At 48.2% G+C, this 12,991-nt stretch overlaps 1 protein-coding gene across 17 annotated transcripts in view; it reads left to right on the forward strand.

Moving 5' to 3' along the window:
- LOC116842865 (broad-complex core protein) overlaps positions 1–12,991 on the forward strand; it is a 64,267-nt gene that overhangs the window by 2,550 nt on the left and 48,726 nt on the right. For 12 of the 17 annotated variants that reach the window (XM_032812655.1, XM_032812643.1, XM_032812644.1 and 9 more), the window contains one exon: positions 11,648–11,887. The exons of 1 other annotated variant lie outside the window; for it this stretch is intronic. The gene's annotated coding sequence lies outside the window, so the exon portion shown is untranslated. Of the gene's footprint in view, positions 1–10,625; positions 11,022–11,105; positions 11,297–11,647; positions 11,888–12,073; positions 12,209–12,991 lie in introns of those variants that run through there. 4 more of the 17 variants (XM_032812646.1, XM_032812648.1, XM_032812649.1 and 1 more) reach the window with 4 other exon arrangements.

A 12,991-nucleotide genomic window follows, 5' to 3' on the forward strand; every position in this document is an offset into this window, starting at 1 on the left:
GGGGAGTGGGGGACGACGAACGTTTGCATGTCTGTCGCGCGAGTCATATAGCAATGTATGTGCATGCAAATATGCACGCAAGTGTGAGTATATGCGATAGTATTGGTGCGTGCACATGCATCAATCGCGCAGCATGGTAAGGGAGAGCGCGCGAACGTACAAACGTACGATTGTATGCGGCGTGAGACACGTTCGCCGTTGAACACCTAGTTAGCGCGTCGCGCTAGAGTACGTGCGCGTGTCCTTTCATGATTCCACACATGGTGACGTGTCTCCTATGCCCTTGCCTATATATGCCAGACGGCGGTGGCGACGGCGTCGGCGGTGGCGGTGGTAGCGGCAGCGGCGGTGGCGGCGGCAACGAGCGTAGCGGCGTTAGTACCGTTTAGACTGGCGCGGCTAGACTCGCGCTAGACGAGGATAATGCCAGACGTTAGAGAGTGCCTGGCACATGACGTAATCCGTCGCTCTCTGTGTGCCGCGAGAGGCGCTCGATCCTCGTTTGTCGTCCGTCGCTCGGGGCCGTGCCACGGCCGTGCCACGGTCGCCGTCGCGCCGTGCCGCGCCGCGCCGCACCGCACCGCGTGTACGCGTTCAATTCTACGCGTTCACTCTCGTTTTCCACCGTACCACGCCTCGTCTGGCGCGGTGCTCTCTCGCCGCGTGGGAGTAGTCGTTTTTCTCCCTTCCTTTTTTTTTTACATACACGATTTCGTCACGTTACCGCGGCGCGCGAGCTACTTTTTTTTTCACGTTCACCAACCACAAACGATTACATATTATTTTTGTTTTAGGGCATAGGATTTTAACACCTGTGAGAATATTTCGGAGCATGTGTTTTTTACGAGAGATATATTTTTATTGTCAGCCACGCTCCCTCTCTCTCTCTCTCTCTCTCTCTCTCTCTCTCTCTCTCTTTCTAATCTCTGAACAATGTGAACGTTAGGAATCTTTTATTGGACGAGTTATTACACACACGGTGTAATATATTTCGCTCGCACCTGTGATCGCGAAAGCGCTTTTCGGCAGTGCCCGCGCTTGACGAGCAGCGCGTTTGTGGCCTGTGCGTTTCCTATTTTTACGAGCGACACAGGTTTGTTGCACAGCCGCGCGGCAAGTTGAAAACACCGGCGGACCTAGGTATAAATAGATCTCGCGAGTACCGCATGTCGAGGAAAGAGAAAGAAATAGCGGGAGAGAACGGGATATGCCGGCTGATGCAGAAGGGAGGGGACGTAGCGTCTGGTGAAAAATAAGAAGCGCCTCGATGACGATGCGTGCGTTCTTGAAAAATTTAGCCACCGCGTGCATTCGCTACGTATGCGCTTCGTATACGCGCGTGACGAGACGCGCGCAAACGTATGACAATAAAATTTTCTGCACACTACGTGCGACTCTCTCGAGGACAGCTTCGAACAAAGCTGCAGTCGCGCGCTGCGTAATCTCTTTTATTAGCGACGTTCCTTCGTTACTTGGATCGCAGAAACGATCACCCGCGCATTTGTCTCTCTCTTTGCCCCTATCTTACACTATCTATTTAGTTTTCGCGCGATTAGGTTAGGTTGGATTAGCTTAGCTCAGCTTATCAAAATGATTTGAATATCGTTTTATAAAGTACAACTGCGTACTCGTACAAATCATCGTTCAGTTTGAATTTATAGCGCGATCGATTCAGCGCGACATTGGCTATCTGAATTTTCTTGGAAGCACCTGCGAGAGAAAAGGGGTGTATCCGATAACGGTGCGTTCTCCTTGAACCATAACGGACGCTGAATCTCACCCGTTACTCCCGTTCTTCCTTGCTCCTACGTTCGTTCGATTCTCCGTACTCGGTGGTACTCGGTGAAGCCGGATCAACACTGTGAAATGGCTGACTCAATTCTCTCTCTCTCTCTCTCTCTCTCTCTCTCTCTCTCTCTCTCTCTCTCTGACCGAGATCTACGCAAATAGAAATTGTTGACCATGATATCAAGCTGTTGCGAACATATCATACCTATCGCATTATCCACGCGGTTTACTCGATATTCTAGTTATCGCGCACCATATCTCGCAGAATTGTCAACACTACCAGCGGCAGCGGAGAGCGTCTTATCTCGCGCGCATATAAACGCGATGAATTTGAACAAACAGGTGAAGGTACCAAATGAAGATGACAGGATAGACGGATAGAAGAATCGTGCGATTCTCAAGGCTTTGTAACGTTCAACGCAAACTAATTTTATCGGGCGTTCTAGCGCGATGTATTCTAGGAACACGCACGTAGTTTGTACGTGCAAATATGCGTACGCGTAATACGAATCGGTCGATTAGATTGTACGCCTAGTAACTAGATTACGTCTCGCGCGGCGGCCGCGTTATCTGCGAAATTAGACCCGACGGGCGAACGCGCTATTTAGGCGCTCGCACGGACAAACGCGTCTCGGTTGGGAAATGGTCGTTCCAGCGATTCAGCTGACGCGACAGTAACGAGGCTCACGATATTTCGATACTCGATTCGTTTGTACTCGCGACTATAACTGCGCGACGTTTCGTACAAAGACGTTAGCGTCTTTGCTCTTTCACTTTCTCACTCGTTTCTTATATTTTTTCATATTACACTAGCAACATGTGTACGTGTGTTGCGCTCGAGAAAGTTATACATTTGCGAACACTCGCGCGAATACTCTGCGGCAGATTATCACGGTCGATATATATATATATATATATATATATATATATATATATATATATATATATATATATATATATATATATATATATATATATATATATATATATATATATATATATATATATATATATATATATATATATATATATATATATATATATATATATATATATATATATATATATATATATATATATATATATATATATATATATATATATATATATATATATATATATATATATATATATATATATATATATATATATATATATATATATATATATATGTGCCGCACGTAACCTTGTTAAATTTAAACATTCCTAAAGACACACAAGACGTTGCGTTCTCCGCGCTTCGCTCTCGGTGCGGTCGGTAGCGATCGATAGTGATCGGTGCGAGAGCTTGCACTCGCGTGCACGCGAGCGAGCGAGTTCGATAAAATTAACAAAGCGAATTCATTCACCGACCCGGCTAGTGCGCGAGTCAATCGAATAAATTCTCGCGCGCATCGATACAAGACGCGATTGAATTGCATATACCGCGCGTAAATTCAGGTGCTCGACGACTATGTGCCACGGCGCGTTTTACATGTCGCGCGTTAAAATTCGCCTCTCGGCTACGTGCGACGCACTGCACCTCCAAGAGGAAAAAGACCGCGCGGGTGATCGCGCAATTTTTTTCTCTCGCGGAAGCAAAAGAGACGCGTCGGTAAACCCATCGATATTCTTTTTCTCTCTCTATGTCGATTTTCTTCACTTCGGCAACGTATTTTCATCAACATCCAGATGTGATCAACTTTGATAACAATAACGAAAGGATGTTTTCTAGTTATCTCGCACGATAGTCTGAAACGACGATTAGCATCTTTTTCCTTTAACGCGATTTACGAGATCACGTGTCGACCGTTATCAAAGAGCGTGACGAAATTTCGCTCAATGCTTCACGGGCAAAAAATTTTGACTCCATTTTGCACTTAAATGAACGCTTTTGGCGCGTAGATTACAAATATGTAAGTGCGAAGATGGACGGAGCTACCGTTCCAGAGAAAATGGCCCATCTAAAATTCCATCCTCACTAGATGGCGCCTAGTGACGATGGAATTTTAAATGGGCCATTTTCTCTCCGGAGAACGATAGCTCTTCGTACACTTAGCCACTTGTACATATTCGTAATTAGCGCGTCAAAAGCTTCATTTTAACTGGAAGATGCATCCATAATTTTTGTTCGGAACAAATAGGCATCTTGACCGCACTCTTTGGAAGAAGGAAATTGTTGTCGTTCTCTAATCGCAACTTACTTTCGCGAAATCAGTCCAAGAGAGACAACGTCATTGCGAGTTATCTCGCGCGGACAGAGATTAGCATCTCTATTACTTCCTTTATTCGGAAAGTCGCGTGGCGTCGCGTGACGTCGCGCCCGCAGCGTTTGTGTGAGGCGCAGGAAGGTCAAAGTGTGGACACAATGCGACGTGAAGGAGCGTCGCTTTATTTCGGCCACTCGAAATGTACGCGTCAGCTGATCGTGACGAATCATATCCGAGAATCGATCAAGTAGTTACCGCGACGAGAGTATACGGCCACGGGTATTTATGCGAACGGCCACGCGGTTCCTTCCTTCGGACGGTTCTTTGTTTCGTGCGCATTATACGCGCATGTGCACATGCGCACGCCCACATCCGCGCGCTCGCGAGCGCCAACGAAAAAATGCGGACGCGCGTGTGTGTGCGTGCGTGCGTGCGTACGTACGTGCGTTCGTATCGCGTCGCTAGTGTCCCGAGCGTATGAATTAGGCGGCTACCAGAAATAGGCTGTTGTGAAAAAAAGAGTCGCGCGGCCTCAATTTCTTTCCGCGAGTCGCCGCCTTCGTCGACTCTCCACTTTCGTCGCGTGTATCAACCGATCGATCGCGGATAGATCTCGAATCGATTTTCATTTATCCTGATACGTTCTGTAACTCTACCTATGATATACGATCGGTTGTGTCTTTTGACACATACTCGTCTATCTACGCGATGTGAACCGCCGATTCGAGAGCGAGAAGGAGCGAGTGGACGTGAAGAGCAACAGCGAGCAGTGTTGCTTTCGAATGATTCGTGCATATCGTTTGGACAAGTTGCGAGCTTCTGTCTTCTCGACTAGGATTAGTCGCTTCGTATTCGGTGGCTTGGAGAGCGCGCGTATTTTTGCTCTAAATGTGTGACACACTTTATCTCGTAATCGCCTAGTGTACACGCTTATATGAGAAATGCGGGCAAGTCGGTGCATGTCTAGCTTCGTAAAACTCGATCCCGCTGACGAATTATTCCGCTCCCTGTCGCGCGAGAGCACTCGTCTAAAAAGTTTTAGTCGACGGCGCGGCCAATTCTTCGCCGCGATCCTCTTTTAAACCGCGTCGCAAACACGTGTTACCGCGAGATGCAAACCCGATGCGGCCGAGTGTCTGCGTTACAATTGAAAATATAGCTGCTGACCTGTTTTCAGTATTTTTAAGCGCCGACGGAAATATTCGTGGATCGTCGTGTCTGAATTAATCGTACGGAATATTGTCGGCAAGTAGGTTGCCCCGACAGCAGCGGGAACATCTTCTCGGAAGATCGATAATCGATCGACGATACTTTTCTACGCTTCTCGCCGCCACTTTCGATCGTTGTCGACCTTTCCAATCGCGCTCATTGCATTCATGTTACACCGCGCGTTCAATCCGCAGTTTGAAACTCTGCCTCGCGACTCGCAGTAGTACAGGATAACGTAAGAATAGACGCGCGGTAACGTGCCACTAGTCTCATATGAAAGCCAAGTAGCGTGCGTCTAGTATTGGTCAGACGGTGAGAGCGCGTTTCAAAGCGAGTCCTTCATGAGAGACAACGCGGTGAGGAAAAATGGAATTTGTCGAGTGCATGCTATCGCGGTTTTTCTTTTTTTTTTTTTTAATCAGGCAGACGTTTAACTCGTGTCATCTGCTCGCAATAGAATTTCATCATGATCGAATTGCCCCTAAATTCCAAAATGCATATATTAGCATACACTCTATGAAATAATATTTTTGCATAAGTTTATAATATTTTAACACAAGTTTCCTCATGTAGCTTTTGTGAGTGTTGGGACTGAGAAGCTCCTATTCCTTCGATTCCATCGTCTCCGTGCATAAAGCATGTACACTATATATCGTAATTATACCGACGCAGTTTGTACAAAATTACATGCATTCATCCATAATCGCGTTAACCGGTCTGGCATTAAATGTAGCGGTGCGACAAAAAAGAAACGCCATTGACTTGTCGGCAAGGAATATGGCGTCAACGACTTCCTGGAAGAAATTGTTTACACAGCCGACGGGAAATCTCGTCGATGTCACTTGAAAATCCGTAAAAGCTTCCTCACCTGGTTCGTCGGTACCTCGAACGTTCCTTCCCACGTTTAGCGCTACGTCGACCGACTGCGGCGGAGCGTACCGTTGAAGAGAAATAATTGGTTGTTTGGCTGTCGACGGATTAGCTCGCTCGAGGTCAACGGCCACCAAATGTTTGCGAGTGCAAGGGGGAGGAAAGGGTACCGATTCGGCTAGCGGAGGGGCCGAAAATGGCGGAGAGAGGGAGAGAGAGAGAGAGAGAGAGAGAGAGAGTATGCTATCAAGAGAGCAGGGGAGGGGGGAGGAAAGGGGGCAGAAAAGGACAGAGGAAAGAATGGGTAAGGTACGTAATGTAGCGATCGAACGTATACTCTGCCGATCCCCTGATCGCGCCTCACCTCGCGTGTGCAAAATGCATTTCGAGCCGGGTTGCGCGTCGTTTCCCTAAACAGAACGATATTCTTTATCGCCGCATATAGTCGCGGCGAATCCCGGAAAACGGCGGTCTCGCGGTCGGCAGGCAACACCTTAACCGGCAGGTGTGCCATCAAAAGAGGGGCCATTTCGGCTGCTTCGTGCTGCTTCGTACCAGCGCTTCGATAAATCGCCGCGCGAATCTGCCCCGTGTCGTGTAATTAAACGCGGCGCCGTATAATCGCTAAAACAGATTTCTTGCCTGTCGTTGCTTGTCAGTGGGTGATCCAGAGACAGGGAATAACGTCGACCAATCCAGCGGTAGATGTTTGGATCGATGATTCGGAGAGATGGCGTCTTTTTATTTCTTCTCTATACATATACCTACTTCTCTTCTGCACCAAGTGACGAATCCTCTTCTTACTTTATATAACGTTTCTCTCACGATCTTATCGCTTATTCAGGTCATCGAAAATGGAATGTACAAGGGGTTCCAAGATAAAATTGTCATATTTTAGTAACGTGTTATTTAGATGATTTTAAACGGAAAGAGGGTCACACGCGCGAGAATAGTTTCTATTCTAAACGTGTGAACCGTCGCGACTATAAACGGCTTCTATTGCCTATACTGCTCCGGTAACATTGTGGCATTTCTGTCCTTATGACGTGTAATCATTTGAAATATGTAACTTTGAGTGTGCGATCGCGCGCGCACACGCTCGCTGCTAGCGTCGTGTAGGTGATGTCACATCGTGTAGCTGTGGTAACCAAGCCGTGGACGAACGACACGGAATTCGGTAGGGAATCGTCCGTGTGTGTATGAAGCAGGATAGTATAGGGTGTGTAAGAAAGGTCGGACCATTACATAGTGCAGACGTTTCTGGTTGCGATTCGTGCATCCATCCGAACAGCATTACTCACAAAGACAAAGTCTCGTGGCGTTCTGGTAGCAGTCAGAGTATGTAGACACGAGTTTACAAAAAATGACGAATTATCGATCGAATACGTGTGTATGTGTGTGTATATACGTGTGTTATCTTTTATTTATTCCCAAGAATACGTCGAGATGGGAATTTCACTCGTATCCTGCGACTCGCAAATTTGTTGGCGCGCCATAGTCCAAAAATTTATCCAAGACGTAGCGTGCGAGCAAATAGATAAAGGAAGTGCAAAGCGCATTGCTTGTCATTTCACTTGTTACATTTGAACGTCACGTCATTAAGAATATTGAGGAACGTTAGTATGATTTATATTTCTATATTCGTAATTCACTTTAAACAAGCTGTCGGATTTCGAAGGAAGAAATACACCGTAGCGCGCCGTAATTCGCACGTTTCCTTTTTAAAGTCTCGACACGATGCTTAATTTTGTACGTTCCGAAAAGAAATCTTGCTATATATTCATCGATATACATTTTACAAAAATTTTCACAGGATGCTGTCTTTGAAATCAATTACGCGCGCGATCGCATTGATAATTCGTAAGCTCGCTCAGACTTGTTGGAGCTCTCTCTCTCTCTCTCTCTCTCTCTCTCTCTCTCGTATGAGTTCACTTTTGAAAAGATCCTTGAGATTCCGCCAAATCTGCAAGCGGTGTTCATTAAAATCAATTACGCGCGGTTGTAAATCTTGGCCGATCGTGTCTTCGAGGCATGGCCGCGAGTCCGCGAGATGTTCTGCATTTAACGCAACTCCCGTACTCGGCGAGGATTTATTACGTCACGTAAGATCAAGGATTACCAGTTCCGAAACGTTCGCACGCGCGCATGTTCTCCACCTTCGTTTCGTTCCTCCCTTCCCTTGCCTGCCCCGCATCCCTCTCTCTCACACACACACACACACACACACACACACACACACACACACACACACACACACACACACACACTCTCTCTCTCTCTCTTTTTCTGTCTCTCTCTGGCGCGGCGTGGTCACCTCTGCTTTTGGACACCTGCTGCTTCTCGCTGATGCGGACGCGAGCCTGCAAACGAAACGCAGCGTCACGTGATCGGACTAGTCGTTCTATGTATATGCAAAACCATTATTATACGGAAGGCCGGTGAAAGTCGCGTCGTTCCTACGTATGCACATCTCGCACCTCGGCGTTGAGAAACGATAATGTTACGACCCTGGCGAGTTTCTATTTGCATTGTAAATAACTCGTGTGCGAACGAGCGCACGCCGTTAAAATCGAGCGCTAGCGAACGCGATAGAATGATCAAAATGGTATTCAGGACACAACGGTGGCTTCTAGTCGCTAAAATAGCTTCCTGACGAATTGATCGTAACGAGATTCGTGTAAATCGGTCGTTTGAAAAGATACTCCCGGTCAAAGTTGCAAAGTTGAGATCGTGAGGGGTTATCGAGCACGCGGCAGAGCTAGATAAAATTTGGCGCATTTGGAAGCGAATAGGTGGCAAACGCGTGGCAAAGGGCGCGCGCGCAAGAGAAAGAGAGGAAAACGTCGATAAGTACGTGCGGGAATAGGGTGGAAAAGGGCGGCAAAAGGTGAAAAAAGGGGAGAAAAGGGCGAGAAGAAAAAGCAGCGGCTCGATCGTTGACGAACGTCGCGAACGTCGCTCGCGTTCGTATGCAATCTAGTCCGAGCATAGGTGCCACAGCCCTCACAGAGCCTGGGCTCCTAGGAATCCAATCAATAAATATTACAATGGAACCCCTAGAGAAGTAGGGGCGCAGCGTATCCTCCTCTCGCCTCCACCTCCACCCCCTCCTCCAGCTGTACCGCGCCCCATCCTCGCGCCGTCATATTCCTCCTCCTGCTAGTCGCTAGTCGGAGGAAAAAGGATCTGTCCTACGTCGCGCTCTCGCAGTCGCCTCATTCCTCGCACACTCGCGCTCGCCTCGTCCTCGACTACATCCGCGAAACTTGGTCCCCCACCCGTCGTCCGGCCCACCCCCGCCTCCCGCCGCGTCAACCCCTACCGCCCGCGCTCCCTCCGCGCGTTCTCTCTGTCGTTCTCTATCTGCCTTTTTCTCATCCTCCCCGAGTCCGCCACCAGCCACCACCCGCCCCTTCACGGCCCTCCACCGAGCCCACCACCGTTTACATTTTACTTTTCTAGTAGCGAATTAAAACCGCGTTCATGCGCAGCCCGTGGAAGGGCGTAATGATTTTTTGAGGGGCGAATCGAGTGGGGTCGCCTACGGTGGTGCGCGGTTCGCGGTAGAGAAAGAGAGAGAGAGAGAGAGAGAGAGAGAGAGAAAGAGAGACAGAGAGGGGGTAATAGCTCTGGGTGCTACTACCGAGTTTAGCAGAAGCAGGACGGCGCGCGTGCCGCGGCAAGGATAAGCGCGAGCGAGCGAGCGAGCGAGCGAGTGAGTGAGTGAGCGAGCGCGTGCGTTTTTGCTTCGTTAATGTTAACGAATGAGGGGTACATAATTATCGGGGAAACGGCGGAGCGGATCTCGTTTATCGATCTCGCTTGAAACACAGAGTGACCATTTTACATTTCCATGCAGAACGGACTAAATCTATCCTGACAATTTTATATTCGGTTCCATCTCGAAATCACGCGCAAGGAGAGGCGGCAGCCCTCGTCTTATTCGTTCTCCCTCTTCCCTATCGGTAAATAGAAAACTTGTTTTCTATCGCTATCGCTATCGGATTCTTGTCCCCTGTCGGAAACTTGTTTTCAAATGTACATGGCGAGTAGAGGAGTATTTGAATGACGAATACCTCGAACTATTCGGACATAATGAAATCGGGCGTAGAACATCTTTCTCTCTCTCTCTCTCTCTTTCTTATCTTTAGAATATTTTAGAAAAAAATGCTCTGAATTCGGTAGCTTTCGGGTTCAAGCGTGTCGACATTTTTACGACACGAGTCGACTCGATTCGCAGCGGTTACGCGCATTTTCGTCTCATGAACTGATTACGGCGGGGTAGAGCGCCAGAGCGTCGGAGGAGAGAGTGTGGCGAGAGGGAAGAGACCAAGATTGCGGGTACACGGGGAGAGAAACAGCCGCCGCGGCCGCAAGCATCAACCTCCTCTCCCACCATGGCGTCCGTAGCCGGCTCTCTTTCTCGCTCGCTCGCGCGCCTTCGCTCTCACGCTCTTTCTCTCTCTCTCTGCGTACGCACTATTTTTTAGTCCGCACTTATTACGACAGATGTCTCATGCTCCGATAAAGAATAACGGCGGGCGAGCGAGAGCCTTCCCCCCGCATGCTAGTCCTAACCAGGCTCGGGAACAGCAGCCCGTACTTGGTGCTTCGTAGCGGCTCGTGATCTCTGCAACGCGCCGGTTTACGTTACGCGCGTCTCTTTTTTTCCTCCGACTTCTCGCTCCCTCCCCTCTCTCTCTCTCTCTCTCTCTCTCCCCCTCTCCCTCCTTCTCCTCTTCTCCTTTTCTACTATCTCTATCCTCTTCTCGCTTCGTCTCACTTTCAACCCCTTAAGCCTATCGTTGTTACAAATCGGCAGCTGCTCGCCGCATGATGCCGCGACGGTGATTATGTCCATCGTGTCCTCGAACTTGTCGATGTGAAGACTAAGCGACGAGTAGCTAGACGGAACTGTGCGCTCCTTGGACCGTTCGCGAAACGTGGCACTGGCACACGTGGTAGGTACGTTCATATCGTTCCGGACGTCCACCCGTGGATCCTTGTCGCGTTGCACGCAGTGCGCGGTGGGTACACATTTGTATTTCGCGGTCGCGTCGATATCAGAGCGGACGGCGGAAAAAGGTGATACGAAATTACAGGATATTTTCTCATCACCGTTCCCGTCTTCCCGTTCGTCTTTTCGCGAGTGTCGGGCTTCTTTGATAAAGTCCAGACGGTCGTCTGGAGACTCTCGACTCTTGCCGACGATCAGGACAGTGCAAATTGTGACGACGTGTGTGAGTAGCCGCTGTGCGTCCGCGTGTGAGCTGTGCACGAGAGATCGGTCCCACATCGCGTGCACGAGCGTACATGCCGGTGTGCTTGCGCGCACGCTGAATGTATCGCGTGCGCGAGCGAGCGAGAGAGAAAGAGAGAGGGTGGATGCATGCGTACGCACGTGTGCACGCTGTGCAACCACTACTGCGTAATGAGGGGGTGGATCTGCCCGGACGCGCGCGACATGAGAAAATCGCTTTCTCTCTCTCTCTCTCTCTCTCTCTCTCTCTTTCTTTCCTTATATATAACACACGCGCGCGCGTAAAATCCTCGCAGACACACAGAACACGAAAGAAACGAATGGTTTTCAGGCGTAACGACGATAACGAGGACACCGCCGGGATTCAGTCGATTGATACCGTGCGTCGTCGGTGAACGATGATATTTAACTACGAGTCGCGTGCCGCACAGTGACAGCCGGTGTGAAGAAAAGAAGCGAAAGACCGTCGGGGACAGGGGATACAAAAATCGAAGGATGGTGGTTTGAAATCAGCCGGACCGCATCGAGAAGACGACGCACGTGAGAGCGACTCTCTGACAGACGCCACAAGGTAATTGACCTACCTACTGAATTCGAGCACATCGCTTTAGAATCTGGTCTTGTTAGTTGCTTCAAGTTGTATCAGCAGCTCTACACAGAGATTGGAAGTGATCGTTTAAAGATTGCTCGTGCTTTCGTCTTTTCGTCGTACTTTCTCAATCAACAGGGGAAAGGCGCGGAGGGGGAGGGGAAGCGAGCGGGGATACACTACGCCATATCTTACATCAGGTTTTGTGCTAACAGCTCAAACGATCACATGGCATGATTTTTCTCCTTTTTGCACTGCTCCAAAATCTGAGAAAGACAGAGAAAGTGAGCGGGAGAGGCAAAGGTACAAATTTGACGTAAGATTGATCCTCATATTTATTCGTAATGAATATTTTGGAATTACTCTCTGATTGTTCATTTTGTCGCCCTGCTCACATTTTTTCACTTTATGTGTTATTTTCGTAACGAAGAGTCTTATCGGATAACAACCTTTCTCTTGGGAACTCACGTTTTATTCTTGTACAGTTTATGAAAGCAGTGCAGTTTTCACAGATTCAGATTTCAATGTTATAAACGCGCAAAAACGCGGACGATTAGAAAGCATCAATATTTCTTTTTTTCCCGTATCTAAAATATTGATTATTTACCTCATAAAAATTAAACCCGCACCAATCGTTGATACTTTACGTACTCGTACATTTTAGTGTGCATTCTTAGCCTTAGCCAGACCTTAGCGATTTACTAGGCAGTTGCAAGAACAGAGTATATTTGTCGCTTTATTTCACACGCATATATTCTCTCTCTCTCTTCTTCTCCTTCCTTTCTTCCTGCATCCATCCATATTATTTTGTGTCATTTAGCACACGTACACGCACACACATATTTGGCTTATCGCACGCGCGACGCCGCCGCTCGCAGAATCTGTCATTGGACACCCTTCGCGTTATTCTTCCTTTGCGTTCTTCCTCGCTACACCGCTCGTCTTCTAGTCGTACATTATCGATTAGACGTATAACAAGAGCCATAATAAAAAGCCCTCCCCTTTCTTCGAATCTTCTGTCTTTCGTCTTTCTCTCTCTCTCTCTCTCTCTCTCTCTCTCTCTCTCTCTCTCTCTCTCTCTCTCTC

Source organism: Odontomachus brunneus, unplaced genomic scaffold (assembly GCF_010583005.1).
Source record: "Odontomachus brunneus isolate Ranch 3 - 2012 unplaced genomic scaffold, Obru_v1 Obru_scaffold_028, whole genome shotgun sequence".
In the NCBI taxonomy this organism is placed as follows: Eukaryota; Metazoa; Arthropoda; class Insecta; order Hymenoptera; family Formicidae; genus Odontomachus; species Odontomachus brunneus.